The following is a 20,140-nucleotide window of genomic DNA, read 5'->3' on the forward strand; positions in this document are numbered from 1 at the left end:
AAAAGACAGACATATAGTCCAAGGGAACAGAATGAAAATCAATCCATGCATGTATGGTAAAATGACCTTTAACAAGGGTGCTGGGAATACAAAGTAGGGAACAGATAGTTTTCAAGATAGAGTTTTGAAAACTGTATATTCACATGCAGAATAATGAAACTGGACTCTTATCTTACCCCATATACACAAATCAATACAAATGGATTAAAAACTTAAACATAAGTCATGAAACTATAAAACTCCTAGACAAAAACAGGGAAAAAGCTTCATGACATTAGTTTTGTCAATGATTGTATAAGTATGACATCAAAAGCACAGGAAACAAAAGCAAAACTAGGTAAATGGGAATACAGGAAATATCTGCCAATCATATCTCAGATAAGGGGTTAGTTTCCAATATATAAGGAATTTTTACAACACAACAGCAAAACAAAAACAAAAACAAAAACAAAACAAACAAACAAACAAAACTAATAATCTGATTTTAAAACTGGACTAAGTCTGGAATAGACATTTCTCCAAAGAAGACATACAAATGTCCAACAGGTATATGAAAAGATGCTGCTACTAAACATCAGGGGAATGAAAATCAAAAACACAATGACACTTGGTAGAAAAACTGTCAACACGTGTTGATGAGGATGTGAAGAAATTTGAACCCTCATATACTGTTGATGGGAATACAAAATGGTGCAGTTACTGTGGAAAACAATATGGAGATTTCTCAAAAAATTAAAAATAGACCTACCATATGATCCAGCAATCTGAGTTTTCGGTATTTATCTAAAAGAACTGAAAGCAGGATCTTAAAGAGAAATTAGCACTCCCATATTCATTGCAACACTATTTACAATAACCAAGACACAGAAGCAACCTAAATGTTCATCAGTGAATGCAAGCATAAAAAAAAGATGTGGTATATACATATAACGGAATATTATTCAGATGGAAAAAAGAAGGAAATCCTGCAGTGTGTGACAACATGGATGAAACTTAAGACAATATGCTGTACACCAGTCACAGAAGGACAAATGCTGCATGATTTCACTTACGTAAGATATCTAAAATAGTCAAACTAACTGAATCAGAAAGTAGAATGGTGGATGCCAAGCACTGGTGGTATGGGTGGGAAATGGGGTGTTTCCAGTCAATGGGCATAAAGTCTAAATTATACAAGATGAATAAGTTTTTGAGATCTGCTGTATAACATTGTTCCTATATTAAACAATATTGTCTTATATGCCTAAAAATTTGTTAAGAGTGTAGATCTCATGTTAACTGTTCTTACCACAATAAAATAAATTTTTTTTAAAAAACCAAGAGCATTGGGTGTGATGGTTGGCACACAGAAGCCTACTGCCTATTGAGTTTTTGAGAGAAAGAACTTAGCTGTTTGAGATCCCTGACCTTACCCCAGTAGGAAGCAGGATATGAAAGATGCACAATCCCCAAGGAGGGCAAGCTCCTTCACACCCATTTCAGACATGGCCATACAGGACAATGAATAAGAAGTAGATCCCCAAAGTAAGAGGCCAGTTGCCACAGAGAACAACAAACAAGAGGATTCTTCCCAGATACAAAAGTTCTAATCAAACAATTTTCCTGCTCTCCATGTTAAGAGGCCTTCCTCAGGCCTCTTTATGCACATGGGGATTTCAGAATTTATATTGACAAATAACTTGTGTCCCCCATGATTTCTACCATTATATGTTGGATGTGTATAGGGAGACTGTAGGTAGATTCTTAGTTCTCAGGGCTACAAGGAACCACATTCAGACCTGACAGAGAATATCCTTTTATTCAGAGATTCCGAACTTAAAGCTGTATATGGTGATCAGATGGGACTTTGGTTGTTTTCCTTGGTGAATGTCTTCTATATGCAGGAAGAGTGAAACAGATATTTGGTGACCAGAGGTAGAGGGTAGCCAAGAATGCTACTGTTTGGCAATACGAGCCATGGCTTCTAGCCTCCTTTAAAATTAGGAGTGGTCAACTGGCTTCATTCTGGTCAATCAAATATAGTGCAAAATATAATGTGTGCCAATTTTAAGCCCGGCCTATAAAAATCCTCCCATGTGGGACTCTTACTCTACTCTCTCAACCATAGGCTTTGAGGACAAAAAGGGAGATAGTAACACTAGACAGAAAAAACCACTAGGGGCCCGTGATGACTGTGTGGAGCAGAACTAGAGCCCCACCCTCCAACACGGACACATATTAAACCATGATAAGAGCAAGAAAAACAGCTTTTCTTATGTTAAATCATTGATATATCGGGTTTATCTGTTTAGTTATATGTCTTAACAAATACAAAACTTAAACCAAAACAAATTATGATTATAGTGTTTGGTGCTAATAATAAGGAAAATGTAAGATTTTTAAGGCCCTTAAAGAAAGGACTTCACTGATATTTAGTTTTAAAAAATACCTTAAAAATTCAATTTGTGAAATATCAAGTGATCAACAGTTTACTCCAATAATGATGCTTCATAAGAATACTAAATATTTAGTTTTAGGAACTTTTAATAAAATTACTCTTAGCATTTTATTGGAATTTAGTGACATTTAAAACAGTATTCCCAGATATATTTTAGATAAATCATTCATATTCTTTTAATTGTTTTTCCTACTTTAACAACAGCAGCAAAGAGAAACAAAGTCATATTAGGCAAATGATTCATCTTCCCACTTGCCGATGCCTTCCCTTCACAACTAAGTGATGAATGAATAATCTTATAGAAACAAAAAGTCTTAGCGTTGGAAGAGACTTCGTCCAGTCTTTCATTAATACAAAAATTCTAGTTACAAAACCCAGTAACATATGACAAATGATCACATAGATGGAATGTAGAGGCAGCTTGAACGCTTCCAGCACAGCACTGGAATTCACTGAAATACTGAATTTCCTTTTGAAATTCAATATTGGTTGAACCCATATGTTATGTGATATGGTATATTTTGATTTTGGACAGGTATGTCATAAATGTATGTTTGAAGAGCTAATCTGCCTCACCTGAATCTTTAGAGCTTTAAGGAAGTGGCTAGTCCTTATTTCATAGACACCCTTTCCAAGCATGTGTAGTCCTAAAGACGTTGTCACTGGCATGATTCTAAATTGGAGGTCATTAAGGAAAAGATACAATAAGCTGATCTTTTTATCCATGTTCTTCAATGAGTGAAGTTTTAAAGGATAAGCTTCTGCAGATAAGGAACTAAAAGTTTTTTTTTTGTTTTAAAATAGAGGTTTAAAGGAAATGACTACAGTTGCCACCATCTCCCTGATTATTAATTAAAGGCTTTTCTTCAATTATCATATTATTCGATATAGTCAATGGTTATATAAGTTTTATAAGTAAAAAAGATAAGCAAAGCAAAATGTTAACACCTACCATGTAACTAAAATACTTGAGGAACAATGAAAAAAAAAACCTTTACCCTTATGCTAAAAACAGTTAATAAGTGTTTAATGTGACAAGTGACTTCAAAACTTGCAATTATCCTGCTAAAGCATGGCGTCACTGATAGAGACAAAGACGGCAGATATAGTATAGTGGTAGGTGGTGTGGGTCCCTGTTCTTATCTTCAACACAGTATTCCCTTCAACTCTCTGGCAGGGTGTGGGAAAAGTCCGAGGTTTCCACCGGTGAGTTTAATAAAAGATGTAGAACCAATCTAAGTTATACATTTCCCAAGGGACATACTCTTTTGTACATTCTGTCTTTTCTGTTAAACTTGCTACTTTTCCAATGCCATTAACATCCTATTACTTTGTTAAGGAAGACAGGGCTCTTGCATATTACAAGATTTGTGCTAGTTTGCAGAGTGAATGAATTCTCCTGCAAGTATAATTTTCCTTTCCTGAAATACACTCACGCATTCGCCAATATTTACTGGACGTCAATATGGGTTAGGTGCTGAGGATTCGGCAGTGCATAAAACAACGTCTCTACTCCCAAGGAGTCTCCCTCCATTCTAGTGGAGGAAGACAGGCAGTGAGCCAATAAATGAGTGTACAGTGTGTTGTGTGGTGATCAGAGCATGGAACGACAGAAAGTTGGGTAAAGGTGTGGTGGTCAGAGGGCTTGCTATTTTGGATGAGGTGTGGAGAGAAAGCCTCACCTATAAGGACACATTTGAAAAGGGACTTGTAGCAATGAAGGAGCTTTGCAGGCAGAGAAAGCAGCAAGTGCAGAGGCCCTGAAGAATTCTTAACGTTGCTGGAGCTAGTGGCCTAGAAAGTGAGTGAAAGGAGATGAAATCAGAGCTGAGTGGGGCAACAGATCATGTGGGGCTCTGTAGGCCCTTAGAAAGGGTTTGAGATTTTTCTTCAAGTAAATTAAAATAAGAGAGCAAATGAATAATCAGGAAAACATGTTTTAAGATTGCCTTGTCTGATGTCAAGTTATCATTCTTTGGTTAGGGAATATACCTATAACTGAAAAACAGAATGTACTCAAAGGGCAAGTACTTTGTTTTCTTAAGTTACTCAAAGTAATTACTAAGTTTTCAAACTAGCTGACTGAAATATTTTGACAAATCTAACCTAAAGGTTAATGATACATACAAAACGAGTATGGATTTTTACATTTCTCATCTTTATGTCTACACTATATCCTTTAAAATTTAGATTTTAAGTTATATACAATATAATCAAATATAAAATATTTCCAGAATCTATTCTGACTCCTGTCGATGTCAATGTTATCTTGTTTATCTTGGTACTGATATAATAACATCAAATGAAATTTGGCAACATTCAGCACTAAAATATATTTAAGGCTTATGGTGTATCAAACACATAATGAGACAGCCATTATTTCAAGCTGGTGGTAAATGTCTTTCCTGCTGTGGTAGGCAGAGTTCTAAAACGTACCCCCAAGATTTCTTATACTGACTGAATATGATGAAATTTCATTCATGTCTATGATTATGGTACTTATAAGGCAAAAGGGATTTTGCTGATGTAATTAAGGTTACTAATAAGTTGACTTTGAGTTCATCAAAAGAAAGATGGTCACATGCCTGTAATCCCAGCACTTTGGGAGGCCAAGGTGGGCAGATCACCTGAAGTCAGGAGTTCAAGACCAGCCTGGCCAACACGGCAAAACTCCATATTTACTAAAAATACAAAAATTAGCCAGGCATGGTGGTGCATGCCTGTAGTCCCGGCTACTCAGGAGGCTGAAGCGGGAGAATCGCATGAACCTGGGAGGAAGAGGCTGCAGTAAGCCAAGATCGTGCCACTGTATTCTACCTGGGGGACAGAGCGCAACTTCATCAAAAAAAAAAAAAGATTGTCAGGGTGGACCTAATTTTATCCCATTTCCTTTAAGGGCAGAGAGTTTTCTCTACTTGATAGCATAAGGACCAAAGTCAGATTTGAAGAATAAGGGGGATTTAACACGCTACTGCTATCTTGAAGATGAAGGAGGACATATGTAAAGGACGTTGGACTGTGCCCTAGAAGGTGAAAGAAACTCCTGGCTGGCAGACAGCAAGAAAACAGACTCATAGCCACAAGAAATTGAATTCTGCCAATATCATGAATGTGCTTGGACAAGTACTCTGAGCTCCAGGTGAGAGCTCAGCCTAGCTGACACCTTAATTTTGGTCTTGTAATACCTAAGCAGAGAACCTAACTATACTGTGTGCAGATTTCTCACCTACCTAAACTGTGAGCTATTAAACGGATGTTGTTTTAAGCTTGTGGAAATTAGTTACAAAGCAATAGAAAACTAATAACTTACCTTGAAGACTATATTTATGGTGCAGTTAAAGGAATAAAAAAGAAGCTGAAAGTCTTATATTAGGTGTAACTAAGTTTTCTTTCTTATAAATGGTATCAGTGTATTGGCTAGAGGCCTAAGCTGCCATAACAAAGAGATTCAAAAAATATAGTGGCTTGGTCAGGCATGGTGGCTCATGCCTGTAATCCCAACACTTTGGGAGGCCAAGGCAAGAGGATCTCTTGAGCTTAGAAGTTCACGACCAGCCTGGGTGACACAATGAGATCCTATCTCTATCTATCTATCCATCTATCTATCTATCTGTCTGTCTATCTATCTATCTATCTATCTATCTATCTATCTATCTATCTATCCATTGGTCCCAACTAGAGAGTAATTCATTTATTTCTTGCAAAACCATACATGGCTGGGTATCCTGATGGACTAGAACAGTTACATGCTTTTCAATTTATGCCTTCTGACCTATAGCCCTTGCAAGGATGGCTGATAAATGTCAGCTGTAGCTGAGCAACCTTGTGGCCATCTAAAACATGAGAGCTCTATGATAGAAGAAGGGGCAAATGGATATTTTTGGACAACTGGCAGTCTCTAACAATCCAGCAGTGCTCAGGACATTTTTGTACTGCATTATCAATATTGAATCACTCAAATTGTTATGACTTTATTCCATGAAAGTGAGTCAAATATCTGCTTCATCAACACTCCCCCAGATTAGTCCTAAATCTATTTTTAGACTCTAGATCTAGAGCAAAAATGAGTAATTCCTCTTCTATGAAGCAATCTTCTAAATATTTGAATCAGATGTCAGTATCCTCCATAAGTCTCCAGACTTATTACTCTCCCATCTGCCTCCCATTCTTCTCTATTAACCATCCCTCACTACCTTAAATGCTCTGCACTAATTTTTGCTTGTTAAGACATTTTAAAAAATATGGCCATTATCAAGAACATACTCCTCAGTGAAAGGCTCTTGGCTAGGAATTTGAGTTGGCAAAGAGAACAAAGGAATATTTAAGGTAAAGAACTGAATCAGTTTCTGTCTGCAGGAACAAATGAACATGGTATACTTTTAGGAAATCTATGAAAACCACACTGGCTGAAGTGGCAAATTTGTTTTAGGGATTAATGAGAGATAAAACTATTCAATAGTGCACATGAACTCAGTTAACAGAGAGTCTTGAATGCCAGACTGATGAAATTTGATGTGATAATAATAACATAAAAAGGAGCCAATGTAGGTGGTGAGTTGAAATCTACAATTTAAACTACAAATACCTTCTTTTCTTTTAAGTATGGATGACAAAAAAAGTAAAACGATGGATGCATGACCTTAGAAAATAATCATCTTTTAAAGCTGACAGATGGCTTTTCTTCTCTCATAAGGTTATAGCCTTAAGTACAAACATATTGTCATGATATACAAAACTTTAAGTATGAATATATTTTATATTTAATATAAAGGTAAATCACCTAAGAACACATTAGATAAGTATTAAACAAAATAATATGAATATTAAGTATAAAATATTTTAAAATATTAAATGCTATCCTAACACTGACATTTTCTTTACCCAAAAAGAGAGCACTTGCTAATAAGCTTTATAGGAGATGATTAAATCATACATCAATGCCCTTTTACATCCAATTTGAGTTCTGATGTAAATAAAATATCCATGGCATTTTAAGTACTGTAAAAAAAAGTATGCAAATGTGTGATAAAACTAATTAAAATCTCTCAGTGGTAACACTATTCTCTACTTATAAATCTCCAAATCCTTCCAGCATCAGGGAGCAAGTGCTTGAGAAAAGATTTTGACAATGGTGATTTTACAAAAGCCATCATCTTCAGAATTGGTGAGAACCTGTGATGACAGGCACCAGAAAAGTTCATGAGTGATAAGTGCCCCCAGGCACTTTCTTTGGAGACAGGCCAGTAAGATCATTTAATTGTTAATATGTTATATTAAAATCACTCAGTGTTGTGAATAATTGAATACAAATGCTACTTTAATTGGGACAAATGATTTGAAGCCCCGGTCATTCATTATTTAAATTTTCATTTTGCTTGAAATAAGATCTATTTTTAATTTTCTCTTCTGTTTAAATTTTTACACCTACAATGTCTATTTGGAAGTGCAGTATAGAGATCAAAGGCCTTGTCGAAAGAATCGGTAACAACACGGCCACCATTAAATTATCACAGATGTATAAATACTGCCAGTTCTGAAGCTTTTTACTTAAAAAACAGATTCCAAACCCAAGTCCTACTCTCTAATTTTTCAACAATTTGTGATTATGATAAAGTTACTTCATACATTCTATTTACTTCACTCTTAAAATATGTTAAGTGGATCTGTCTTATATATACTTAGCCTTTTGGCCAGAATAAAATTTTAGAAGTCTGAAAAGTAAAAATGTTGCAGAAATGCAGGAGGTTCAAAACATAGAGACTAAATGAAAAACATAGTTGCTGCCATTGTGAAGAGCTCACAGTATGAGTCTATTACACTGTTTAATTATTAAACAGCTATGGAAGGAATGGATAAAGATGGTGTAAATCACTTGTCTGTATAATCTGACATTGAGTTGATTGTTTTGGTTCACTTACGGTTGGTAGAAAAGTTTTATTCCTTTTAAAGTGAGCTTTTCTTACTTTTAAAATTATTTAAGTGGGAATGCACCCCTGTTCACTCCATTATAGTTGTTTGTGATTGACACATGGACATGGATGTAATAAAGTAGAAAAAATATGAAAATACCAAAGCTCTAAGGAAAAGCAATCATCCGTTTATCTAAAAAATGCTTTACTATTGAAAGCATTTGAAAAGCATTGTTTCCCAAGTTATTCCTAATTGTATTGTGAAGGTCTGTCAACCTCTAATAAAAATCATGAAAATGGTTGCAAAAGTAAATAAACAAATAAATGCAGGAGGTAACTATCATTGTTATTGTGTGTTTCTGTTTTTCCTCATGCTGCTGGAAGGATATTCTGTTCTTTATTTCTTCAACCTTTGGCTAATTATTTCTCTCCTGTTTTCTGTATGTCAACGCAATGTACATGCATTGGTTTGTGTCATCCCGGACCTCTGCTAAACTTCAGTCCTCTCTTCATAATCTGTTTTATTAAGAATGTAATATAAGGACTTTTTTTCTCAAACAACCAGTAGTTCAAACTTCAAAATACCCTATCCCTGTGCTTAGGTCCATTTGTTTTTGTGTTTTTTGTTTGAGATGGAGTCTCACTCTGTCACCCAGGCTGGAGTTCAATGGCACAATCTCGGCTCACCGCAACCTCTACCTTCTGGGTTCAAGAGATTCTCCTGCCTTAGCCTCCCAAGTAGCTGGGACTACAGGCGTGTGCCACCATGCCTGGCTAATTTTTGTATTTTTAGTAGAGATGGGGTTTCCTCATTTTAACCAGGCTGGTCTCGAACTCCTGATCTCAAGTGATCCAACAGCCTCAGCCTCCCAAAGTGCTGGGATTACAGGTGTGAGTCACCACGTCAGGCCTAGGTCCATTATTAGTTTTATTAAAATAGTTAACATGTCCAGTCCTCCCTTAGTATCCTCAAGGGACTGATTTCAGGCCCCACATGCACATCCTTGGATGCTCGAGGCCATGATATAAAATGGTGTAGTATTTGCATACAACCTACATGCATCCCCTGTATATTTAAAATCATCTCTAGATTACTCTTACAATGCCTAATACAATGTAAAGGCTATGTGAATATTTGTTACATTGTGTTTTTTATTTGTATTATTTTTATTGTAATGTTTTCTACTTTTTTTTCAAATATTTTCAATTCCCGGTTGGTTGAATCCTCGGCTATAGAATTGCAGATGGGAAAGGCTAACTGTGTTGCATGCTTACTATATAGTAGGCATTGTTCTTACCATTTTGCATGTCTTAACTCACTAAGCCGTCATAATAATTTTATACTATATTGTTTTATTATTTTATGCTATATTTGATAGTTACAATAATTATTAACGATTGCCACCTTTATTATTGTAAGCATGGGGCTTTGCAGGGTACTGTGGTACAGAACTCTAGGTGTGCAGGGTGCTTCCTAGAATCAGCAATGTGCTGGATGTTGCACAGACTAGATGCTAAGCAAATGCTTGTAGAATTGATTATCTCACATTTTTACTTGTTATGCCTTTCTGTGTTCCGTCTTATATTCCTGAAGTTCTGCAAAGTTTTCATGACCTCTGTTGAATATCAACGCTGGGAAAAGCAATATTTATAGGGATATTATATTATATAATTAAATTAATATTTAAAAGGGAGTACAAATCAAAAGTAGAAGACAGCTTCAGTTGGCACAAGAAAAAATATTTCATGGGTAAAAGAGTACAAAAGAGGACTTTTAAGGATGGAGTAATTTAGGCTTCACCTTGAGACTTCCTCAAGATAGTCACCAGCACCACTGGCATGACCTGAACATACAATGTAATATATGTGCATAGAAAATAATATCTTCACTTCATCACTGTTTTAGGGGGCAGTGTGGGCAGTGTACTACTTTTAATAAGTAAAATTCCTGATTTGATGAAAACTTGGTAAGTGAATCCTCTAGTGTTACATAAATTATCATTTGGAGAGCTTTTTAATGTTCAATGTGGTTTTACATAAAGAGTTTGTGGGTTTATTCTAGTTTGCCTTGGACTTTCACACGTAATTACATCTCATTGTGAAAGTGTATGAAAATTAGAAAGCTGAAATAAACTTATTTTTTCTCTGTGACCATCAGAGAAATGGATCCTCTCGTCACAGTCACTCCATGCATTGTGAATAGGTTCTATGGAAGCAGAATGACCACGTTCAAATTTCAGCAATGATGTCTTCCAAGGCTAGTGATATGTTTTTATTTCTATATTTCTATTTACCTACTTTAACATTGTTTCACTATAAATTTATTAAAGCAGTCTTTTCCAAGCTAAAGCATATTTACTCTTCATGAATACTATACTAAAAGCACTTAGGGTTTATATTAATATTTATTCTTTAGGAAGAGAGATCTCTTTAAAAAATACCTTTATGTTAACAGATATTTAGGCCTTTTTTTCTGAGCTGATTTACAAAGCTTCACAGAATAGCAGTGTATTTTTTTCTGAGTCATTTCAATCTTCCCTAATATCTTCATTTCCATTTAGAAATGTGACAGTCGATCCTATTGTATTCAAAGACTGCTACCTCAGGAATTAATGAATATATTTTTCAAATGCTAATGTTTTAGTGAAATGAAAGTGTTCTTCAGCATTCTATTCATTGGATGCCATAACAGTGATTTTTTGAAGTACGTTTTCAAAAACAACTGGGCATTTAATAATTCCCTGGTTTTTTTGTTTTGTTTTGTTTTTTGTACTTCACCTTCTAGCCTTATTAAGGGAAGCTGTTTAAGATTTGGTTAGGTCCAATGGCTCAAAGAGTGTCTTCTAAGAGTGTATTAGTCTGTTCTTATGCTGCTATTAAAGACATACCCGAGACTGGGGAATTTATAAAGAAACAAGGTTTAATTGACTCACAGTTCCACATGGCTGGGGAGGTCTCAGATAACTTACAATCATGGCAGAAGGCACCTCTTCACAGGGTGGCAGGAGAGAGAGAATGAGAGTCCGGCAAAGGGGGAAGCCCCTTCTAAAACCATCAGATCTCGTGAGAACTAACTCACTATCATGAGAACAGGATGGGGGAAACCACCCTCATGATTCACTTATCTCCACCTGCTCCCTCCCATGACACATGGGGATTATGGGAACTATAATTCAAGAGGAGATTTGGGTGGGGACACAGCCAAACCATATCAAAGAGTATTTCCATTTAAAAAAAAACAAAATTATTTTTAATTTGTAGAGATGGGATCTTCCTATGTTGCCCAGGCTGGTCTCTAATTTCTGGCCTCAAGCAATCCTCCCACCTCACCTTCCCAAAGCGCTGGGATTACAGGTGTGAGCTATTGTGCCCTTCTTCTAAGAGTATTTTCTAGAGGAACTGTAACAGCTGGACAATCTGGAAGAAAAGACAAAGAAGGTCCCTTTTGTCTTTAACTTAGACCCTACATTAGTTGCTATTGTGATATGACAGATTACCACAAATGTAGTGGCTTAAGCAACATTCATTTATTGTCTCACAGTTTCCATAGGTCAGGCTTGGCTTAAATGCTCAGTCACACAAGAAGAGACAAAATAAGAAATGTATATTTGGTCTTTGTTCCTAGTTCCTGGCACAGAGCTTTTAAAATCCTTGTAATTTCTTGAGTGACAGAAGCACCTTTTGTTACAATATCTAGTTTTACTCCCCAGTCTGACACAAAAGCTTCTAAGACCTTCGGAATCTCTGGAGTGGTAAGTGTCTCTTTTTGCGTGTGAATGAGATGACTGGTGGCTGGGGTCTCTAGACAGCTTCAGGATAAGGCTGGTTGCTAGAGGAATCAAATAGGTGATTAGAGGGTTAGAACTTTCAACCCCATCCCTTGACCTCTGGGGAAGGGTGAGGGGATCCATATTGAGATTAATCACCAATGGCCAGTGGCTTAATCAACCATGCCTACATAATGAAACCTCCATAGAGACCCTAAACAACAGAGTTTGGAGAGCTTCTGGGTTGGTGAACACACTGATGTGCTGGCAGGTAGAACAGCCATAGAAGGCATGGATGCTCCATGTTCCTTCCTACATACTTTGTTCTGTGCTCACTTCTATTTGGCTGTTTCTGAGTTGTATCCTTCATAATAAACCAGTAATAGTATGTAAACTGTTTTTCTGAGTTCTGTGAAACATTCTAGTAAATTACTGAACCCAAAAAAGGGATAGTACAATCTCCTGATTTATAGCTGGTTGGTCAAAAGTATGGGTGTCCTAGACTTGGGATTGGCATCTGAAGTGGGGGCAATCTTGTGGAGTTGAGCCCTCCACCGTGGGCTGTGTTAACACTGGGTAATTAGTGTTGAAATTGAATTTAATCACTGGACACACAGATGGTGTTCACAGAGAATTGGAGAATCACTTGGTGTGGAAATCCCACACATTTGGTGTTAGAAGTGCTGTATGTATAGAAAAAGTTTTCCATTTAGCTGCAATCAAGCCATCAGCTAGACTGAGTTCTCACCTGGACCCTGGGATCTTGTTCCAGGCTCATTCAGGTTATTGGCAGAATTCAGTTCTTTATAGCTGTAGAACTGAGGCCTTTAGCTTCTAGAGGCCATTCTTCTCCACTGGCAATTCACAGCCTTGATGTTTGCCTCTTCAAGGCCAGCAAGAGGGTCCCTCTAGCTCAAGGAGGGCTCCAGTCCCTTTTAAAGAGCTCACTTGATTAGGTCAGGACCACCAAAGACCATCTCCCTTTTGATTAACTCAAAATCGATGGATTAAGAACATTTATCACATTTGCAAAAACAGCACAATCACAAGAGTGATACTCTATTACATCACAGATTCTATCCACTCTAAAGGGGAGGGAATTATATAAAGACATGGATCTTTAGAGGTCTCCCTTTTGATTAACTCAAAGTCGATTAAGAACATTTATTACATTTGCAAAAATAGCACAATCACAAGGGTGATACTCCATTATATCACAGGTTCTATCCACTCTAAAGGGGAGGGAATTAGACAAAGACATGGATCATTAGAGGTCATTTTAGAATTCTCTTATTACACAAGTCTTAAATCCAGCTTTATTTAGCTGAATTATTACATCCTATTTTCCAGATCTCAACACAGGTTCTCCAGTCAGAGGTCCAAGGCACAGATAAATCACAGAAACTCTGAGGCCCTCCTTGGCATGGCCAGCCCTCTTTCCACAGAGACTTCCTATGTCACTTTTTCTACTAGATCTCTTACAGTTATGCTGAACTTATTAAAAGAGGTGTGCAATGCTTTCTCTTCACAAGGCCCTGCCATTCACCTAAAAGCACAATATCTGCTTGTAGATCAGAAGTATAGGAGAAAACTTGCCTCACAAATTTAAATCTATAAATCATCAGTGTTTGTACCATTGAGCAACGGTAAATCTAAAATGCTTTTGTCTTTCCTAATAACATTTTAAAGATAATTCCTTATTTTCTTGTGAAAAGTTAAAATATAATCTTGTTCAATTTTCTGATACTGTACATTAATGTATTTCAGGAGCAATGACGTTCTATTTGAGATGTGCTGGCTTCTCATCATATTGATTTTTTGGTGCGTGTGATAGAGTAAAAAGGGATGTCTATTGACTTCTGCTATGACATTATTCATAACATTAAAGAAAATATTTTTGCTTTCCAACATGATTGAATCAGAGCAGTGAAACTGAAATCAGTAAAAATTAATTTCCAATAATTTGAAATACTCTGAAATACTAATTGTTTTCTCTAGGTTTTTCCTGCCCTCTTGAAAACTGATAATGATTTCTGTTTGGAATTTTATTTCAATGATCTCAGAGTGCAATTCTGAAATGATTAACAGAAGATTAGTGTGACATTTAAGAAGAAAACAGCAGCTTCATGCTTTAAAGAGTTTATGCCTGTAATCCCAGCACTTTGGGAGGCCGAGGCGGGTGGATCACCTGACATCAGGAGTTTGAGACCAGCCTGGCCATCACAATGAAACCTTGTCTCTACTAAAAATACAAAAAAATTAGCCAGGCATGGTGGTGGGCGCTTGTAATCCCAGCTACTCAGGAGGCTGAGGCAGGAGAATCGCTTGAACCCAGGAGGTGGAAGTTGCAGTGAGCCGAGATCTTACCATTGCACTCCAGCCTGGGCAACAAGAGTGAAACTCCGTCTCAAAACAAACAAACAAAAAAACAAACAAATAAATGAATGAATATATGGGAAATATCCTCAATATCAGAAAAACAGTTGCTTTTTAAACTCTCAACAAAATCCTACTATTTTTCCCATATGAGGCAGATGGGCTGTTGTGTTGGAGTGATACAAAGGCATACAATGAGTAGGCTGTTAACAGCAGTCACTTGGTAGGACAAAAACTGTGGTGCATCACTGTAGCACACAGCCAGAGAAATTCTTAAAACACAAAACTCCAATGCTGTGTGCCAGGGCCTGTTGGAATATATAATACTTACTAAAAATAATGGAAAAGAAAACAAATCCTTGCAGTACTCATTTGGGAATATTCACTAATTTCATCAATAATGTTTTAGTTAATAAGATGCTAAGCATGATGATGATGATGATGATGATGATGATGAAAACAGATAATCAGAGGACTTACTTTATACACTTTTCTAAAACCTTATGTGTAGAATCCCATTTACTCTTTAGAACAAGTGTACGAGGCGGATGCTTTTGTTATCCCCATTTTGAAGCTTAGTTATTCAGTGACTTAGTTCTGGTCTGACACCAGACCGGTCCTGTAGCAGATACTGTGGGTAGCCAGCCATATCCTGTCTGCACTCTCAGTTTTCCTGCACAGTATCTCCAATTCCAATCTCAAGCCCCTATGACTTTATGCAGCCACAGGAGTGTGCTTGGCCCATGCATAGGCCAGGCTGCAGGTACAATGTCTTTGGAAGTAGGGTTTAACAGATGGCAAATGGGAACTGCTAAATAAATAACCCATCTTTTTGGTTCCTCACTGGGACTTGCTGAGAGCTCTACACTTGTCCCAGAGGTCTCAGAGGCCCTCTTAATTCACCCTGTGTTGCCCCCCATCCCTTCCCTATCTCAACCTTCCTTTTATCTGCCTTAGCAATGCTTTCTGGAATTGTCTCCCAAAGAAAGACAAATTCCTGTCTCAGAGTCTGCTTCTGAAGAACTCAACTTAAAAACGTGGTCTTTTCATCTATGACCGGCTGCTAATAAAATATCATTTAAAATAAATTAACTAAAGTTTGAGAATTTTAAAACTTGATTATGCTTTTGGGAAAAGCCATTTATTTTAGTTATTCTTATAACTTATACTCACAGAATTTCTTTAATAAAGAACAAAGCTGTGTTCATTCTTTTTCAATTTAACTAGGATTTATTTTCAGATAACTTTTTTCAATAGGTAATAAGTTCTCAAAACACTAGAAATTTTACAAAAAGTAAAATTTTACATACAATTTTTGTAGTCACTGCCTTTGAGTACATTTTGACATAAAACTAGAATCCTTTAAAATATTAAACAACTCGGCAGTCTACACTTTAAAAATGTTTAGAGGGATAAATTGATCATTTTTCAACTATGAAGAAATTGTCACTTCAGGTCATAATTAGAGAGCATCCACACATATTCACAATGGACACAATCTATGCAATACAGAAGTATAAAACAACATCTGGAACATAATAAATGATGAACTACATGCTGTAAAGATAACATCTCTTTTTTCCCAGGACTGTTTTCTCTTCATAGAGCCATGACTTTACATTTCAAAGGGTTGCAAAGACCTAGGAACATTCCCTTATTTTCCCAAGAGATTATTTGTTTATATTAGAAAAACTAAATCTTTTTTTCTCTCTCAAGATGGGACAAGGGGCTGCTGTGCAACAGTTTCTACAGAAACTCTAAATGGCATAGTTTTGGGGCTCCTCTCCAGCGATACAACCCACTGTAAATGCAGCTGCCATCTGTTCTCATTGCATCCCTCCACAGGGGGAGAATACAGATGGGGAACTGATACTGTAAATAATGTCTGGCCTCTGATCTAGAAACTTTGTATTTGCTTTTAGGATGAAATAAAGAAATGTAGATATTAAAAACTTATCAATAAAATGTTCTTGGGAGTCATGCTCAATAACTAAATTGACTAAATGGTTTTTTCCCCACACTTCTGGGAAGATCCATAGGAATTCTCTGCTTCATAGGAACGACCAAAGTCAAGCAGATGTCAACCCTTCGATTAAGGAACAACCTAAGAACACGCAAGATTCTGTCCTCCTAAGAGCAGCTATGAGCAACAAACTACCAGACTTTTCAAAGACATGGCAATTTGAGCTAAGGTTCAGAGCTCCCTATGTCAACGTCTATGGCCATCTGAAGGGACTCTTATTCTGTGGTTTATGGTATCTTGTCATCTAACCCTAGGCCTTAGAGAAATGAAACTGGCGTGAAGGCCTGAGTGAGGTTGGAGGGACCATTTAGTATACGAAGGACATCAGGAGCTCCAGGAAAAAGAGCCAGAGAGTTTCATGGGTTTCTAGAGAGTGTCTTAGATCTGAGGAATTCTGTGGTCTGTGTTTTGTATTTGAGGAATTTCACATAGCTGTGCTACTAAAGAGTGTGATCAAAACTCCCAGGAAAATAGCCTACAGTGAGCAAATAATCCTTTACTGAGGTCTTTTGGCTACATTTGTGGTTTGCCCTGGGAAGGTTTTTTTAACATACAGTTTGTGGTTGTAGTTTCATTTATTTACCTATGAGTTAAAACTGTATCTAGTAATTGGTGTGGCAGTTTTCTGTTTGTCTGCCTGTGACTGCAAGTGATTATTTGTAGTGTGTGTATGTTGGGGGGTGTGATGGTTAATACTGAGTGTCGACTTGATTTGATTGAAGGATGCAAAGTATTGTTCCTGGGTGTTTCTGTGAGGGCGTTGCCAAAGGAGATGAACATTTGAGTCAGCGGACTGCGAAGGGCAGACCCACCCTCCGTCTGGGTGGGCACAATCTAATCAGCTGCCAGCGTGGCCAGAATAAAAGCAGGCAGAAGAATGTGGAAGGGCTGGACTGGGTAAGTCTTCTGACCTACATCTTTCTCCCATGCTGGATGCTTTCTGACCTGGAACATCAGACTCCAAGTTCTTCAGCTTTTAGACTCTTGGACTTACACCAGTGTTTTGCCAGGGGCTCTTGGGCTTTTGGCCATAGACTGAAGCCTGCACTATCAGCTTTCCCACTTTTGAGGTTTTGGGACTCGGAATGGCTTCCTTGCTCCTCAGCTTGCAGATGGCCTATTGTGGGACTTCACCTTGTGATTGTGTGAGTCAATTCTCCTAAGAAACTCCCCTTCATATATACATCTATCCTATTAGTTCTGTCCCTCTAGAGAACCCTGACTAAGACAGGGGGCAGTGAGATTCTTGAGATATCATTTACATTCGTGGTTCTCAAACTTTAACATGCATCAGAATCACATAGAAGTTTCTTAAAACACAGATTCGTGGGTTTCATTTCCAGAGTTTATGATTCAGTAGGTCTGGGATGGGGCCCAAGAATTCACAAGTGTGGGTACCAAACTTTGAGAATCACTTCTCTATATCTACAACTACCCCTTTTCTTAGAGCTTTTCTAAAAATTAAGAGTGACTATGCATGTTATAAGAACATTGTGTTAAATGAGTAAGTCCACTTTAAAAATAAAAGGAGAGGAAAGAATCTGATTGCTAATTTCACCAAGAACTTGAAGAGAAAGTGAGACTCTCCCTGCAGAGTGAATTGAAGACATAGCTGTAATTCTAAAAAGGCAGAACAAACAATTGAGCAAAATGACTTTCTTTTCTGGGGAAAGAGTTATCCCTAAACAATGCTAAGACAGAATTTTCTTTTTAACAAATTACCTTTGCTTTCGTCCTGAGGGAAATCAACAAGATTGTATAGTCTCTCAAATTGAATAGAGCTCATATTTTGATTGGTTTTTGAGATTAATAGGTGCATAAAAATTTAGCATAAGGACTTTCAAAAGCTCCCCACCCCCACATAAATGGAAGTAAAAAATGCTCAAAAGGGAATGATAGAGTTCTAGTTAATAGGTGTCTCAGTTACTAAGATAAGGTGAAGAACAAAAGATACGTTAACAGCCTGCCCTTAAGGAATCTTTTTGTCTCAAGACTTTAAATCAAGCTTAAAGGTGTTAATATTACTTGGCAAATAAATGTTAAATAATTATAAAATTATTCTTTTTTGTTCACTTAATTAAGTATTCAATATTTCTGATCACAGAAAACACTTGAACAACTTAAATTGTTTTGTTAAATTGGCTTAAAAGACAGTTAAATGTTTTCTCTGCCTATATCACTGAGTGGGATATAATATTTAATGCAAACATTTACTTCATGTAAATCAAATTTATTTTCTGATAGGAGGCCTAATTAACTGAAACATTTTTATACATGTCTTATAGAACATGTACGTGATTACACTAAAAATTATCCTAATTACACTAAAAATTAAAGACTGTGGATGTAAACTTGAATGTAACTAAATCGAATTACAATCAGTCGTGCCTTTGTTTGTAAAAATAAGGTTATTTTAAACTTCAGGCAATGCTGCATGCTATTTCATTAGGATTCCTTGAGTAAAACTTTAGGATATTGTAGCCATTTCCCATTATCCATGGGGGATTGGTTCTAGGATGCCCCAAAATACATGGATGCCCAAGTCCCTGATAGAAAATGGTGTTGTATTTGCATATATCCTACACGCATCCTCTTATACTTTGAATCCTCTTTGGATTACTTATAATATCCAATACAATGTAACTGCTATGTAAATCATTGTTATACTGTATTGCTTATGGTATAATGGCAAGAAAAACTGTACATGTTTAGTAGAGATGCAACCAACCATATTTTATTCTGAATATTTTCAATCCAAGGTTGGTTGAATCCATGGACGTGGGAGGGTCGACTGCATGTTTCACTGATGAGTTTTAATATCAACAGTAGTTGTATTGCTTTGTCATGCCAATATAAATTATAATTCCATGATCCATAACTAACCTTGAGACTTGAAGGAATACTTAAAATGGCAATGAGCTAAGTTACTCGATCACCACAGAGCAGTTTATTTTTTATGCCAATTTTAGGTTTATAGCAAAATTGAATGGGAAGTACAGAAAGTTCCATGTACTTCCTGCCCCCACACATGCATAGCCTCCCTAGTGTTGATACTCCAAAAGCTCGTGCTTCAACTTGCTGAGAGACCTTTAAAACTGCCTCAGAATCAAAATCCCTCTCACCTTGTCTTATTTCTCCTGACAAGTATAGGAAAGGGCTCTCTCTGGAATTCTTTATGTTACTGACAAAAATTTCTTCCAAAAGAAATGCAAGTTTTCTTAAACCCCTTTCCTAGGAACATCAGATAACCATGAAAGCTTAACCACGGAAAAAGAGGAGGGACTGGGAGTTATCACCATGGCCAGACTAACTTTTCATTTATTTTTCTGAGGACAGCTCAGGGAGATTACCAGGGGAAATTTAGCTGTGTCATAAAACAACCTTTGTTCCTGGGCAATTCTGCCCATCCAGCTTCCAAAGAGAATCATTTACTAACCATTGTCTGAACACTGGGCCTATTCATTCCCCCATTTTTCCTCTCCCCTAGGAAGAGGGCATTTAAATCTCAAACATCTGGCCTCTCTTTGAGTTCATATTCTGTACAACTCATGTGTACGCATGTGCATGTAGTAAATGTATTATGCTTTTCTTGTCAACCTGTTTTTATTGTTTTGGGCATGTCAGTCAT

General features: G+C 36.9%; 1 protein-coding gene across 5 annotated transcripts in view; it reads right to left on the bottom strand.

Annotated features, from left to right (window-relative positions):
- Positions 1-20,140, bottom strand: part of MCTP1 (multiple C2 and transmembrane domain containing 1) — a 594,727-nt gene that overhangs the window by 268,963 nt on the left and 305,624 nt on the right. The gene's annotated exons all lie outside the window — the stretch shown is intronic.

The sequence above is a fragment of the Theropithecus gelada genome, chromosome 6 (assembly GCF_003255815.1).
Source record: "Theropithecus gelada isolate Dixy chromosome 6, Tgel_1.0, whole genome shotgun sequence".
NCBI classification, from domain to species: domain Eukaryota; kingdom Metazoa; phylum Chordata; class Mammalia; order Primates; family Cercopithecidae; genus Theropithecus; species Theropithecus gelada.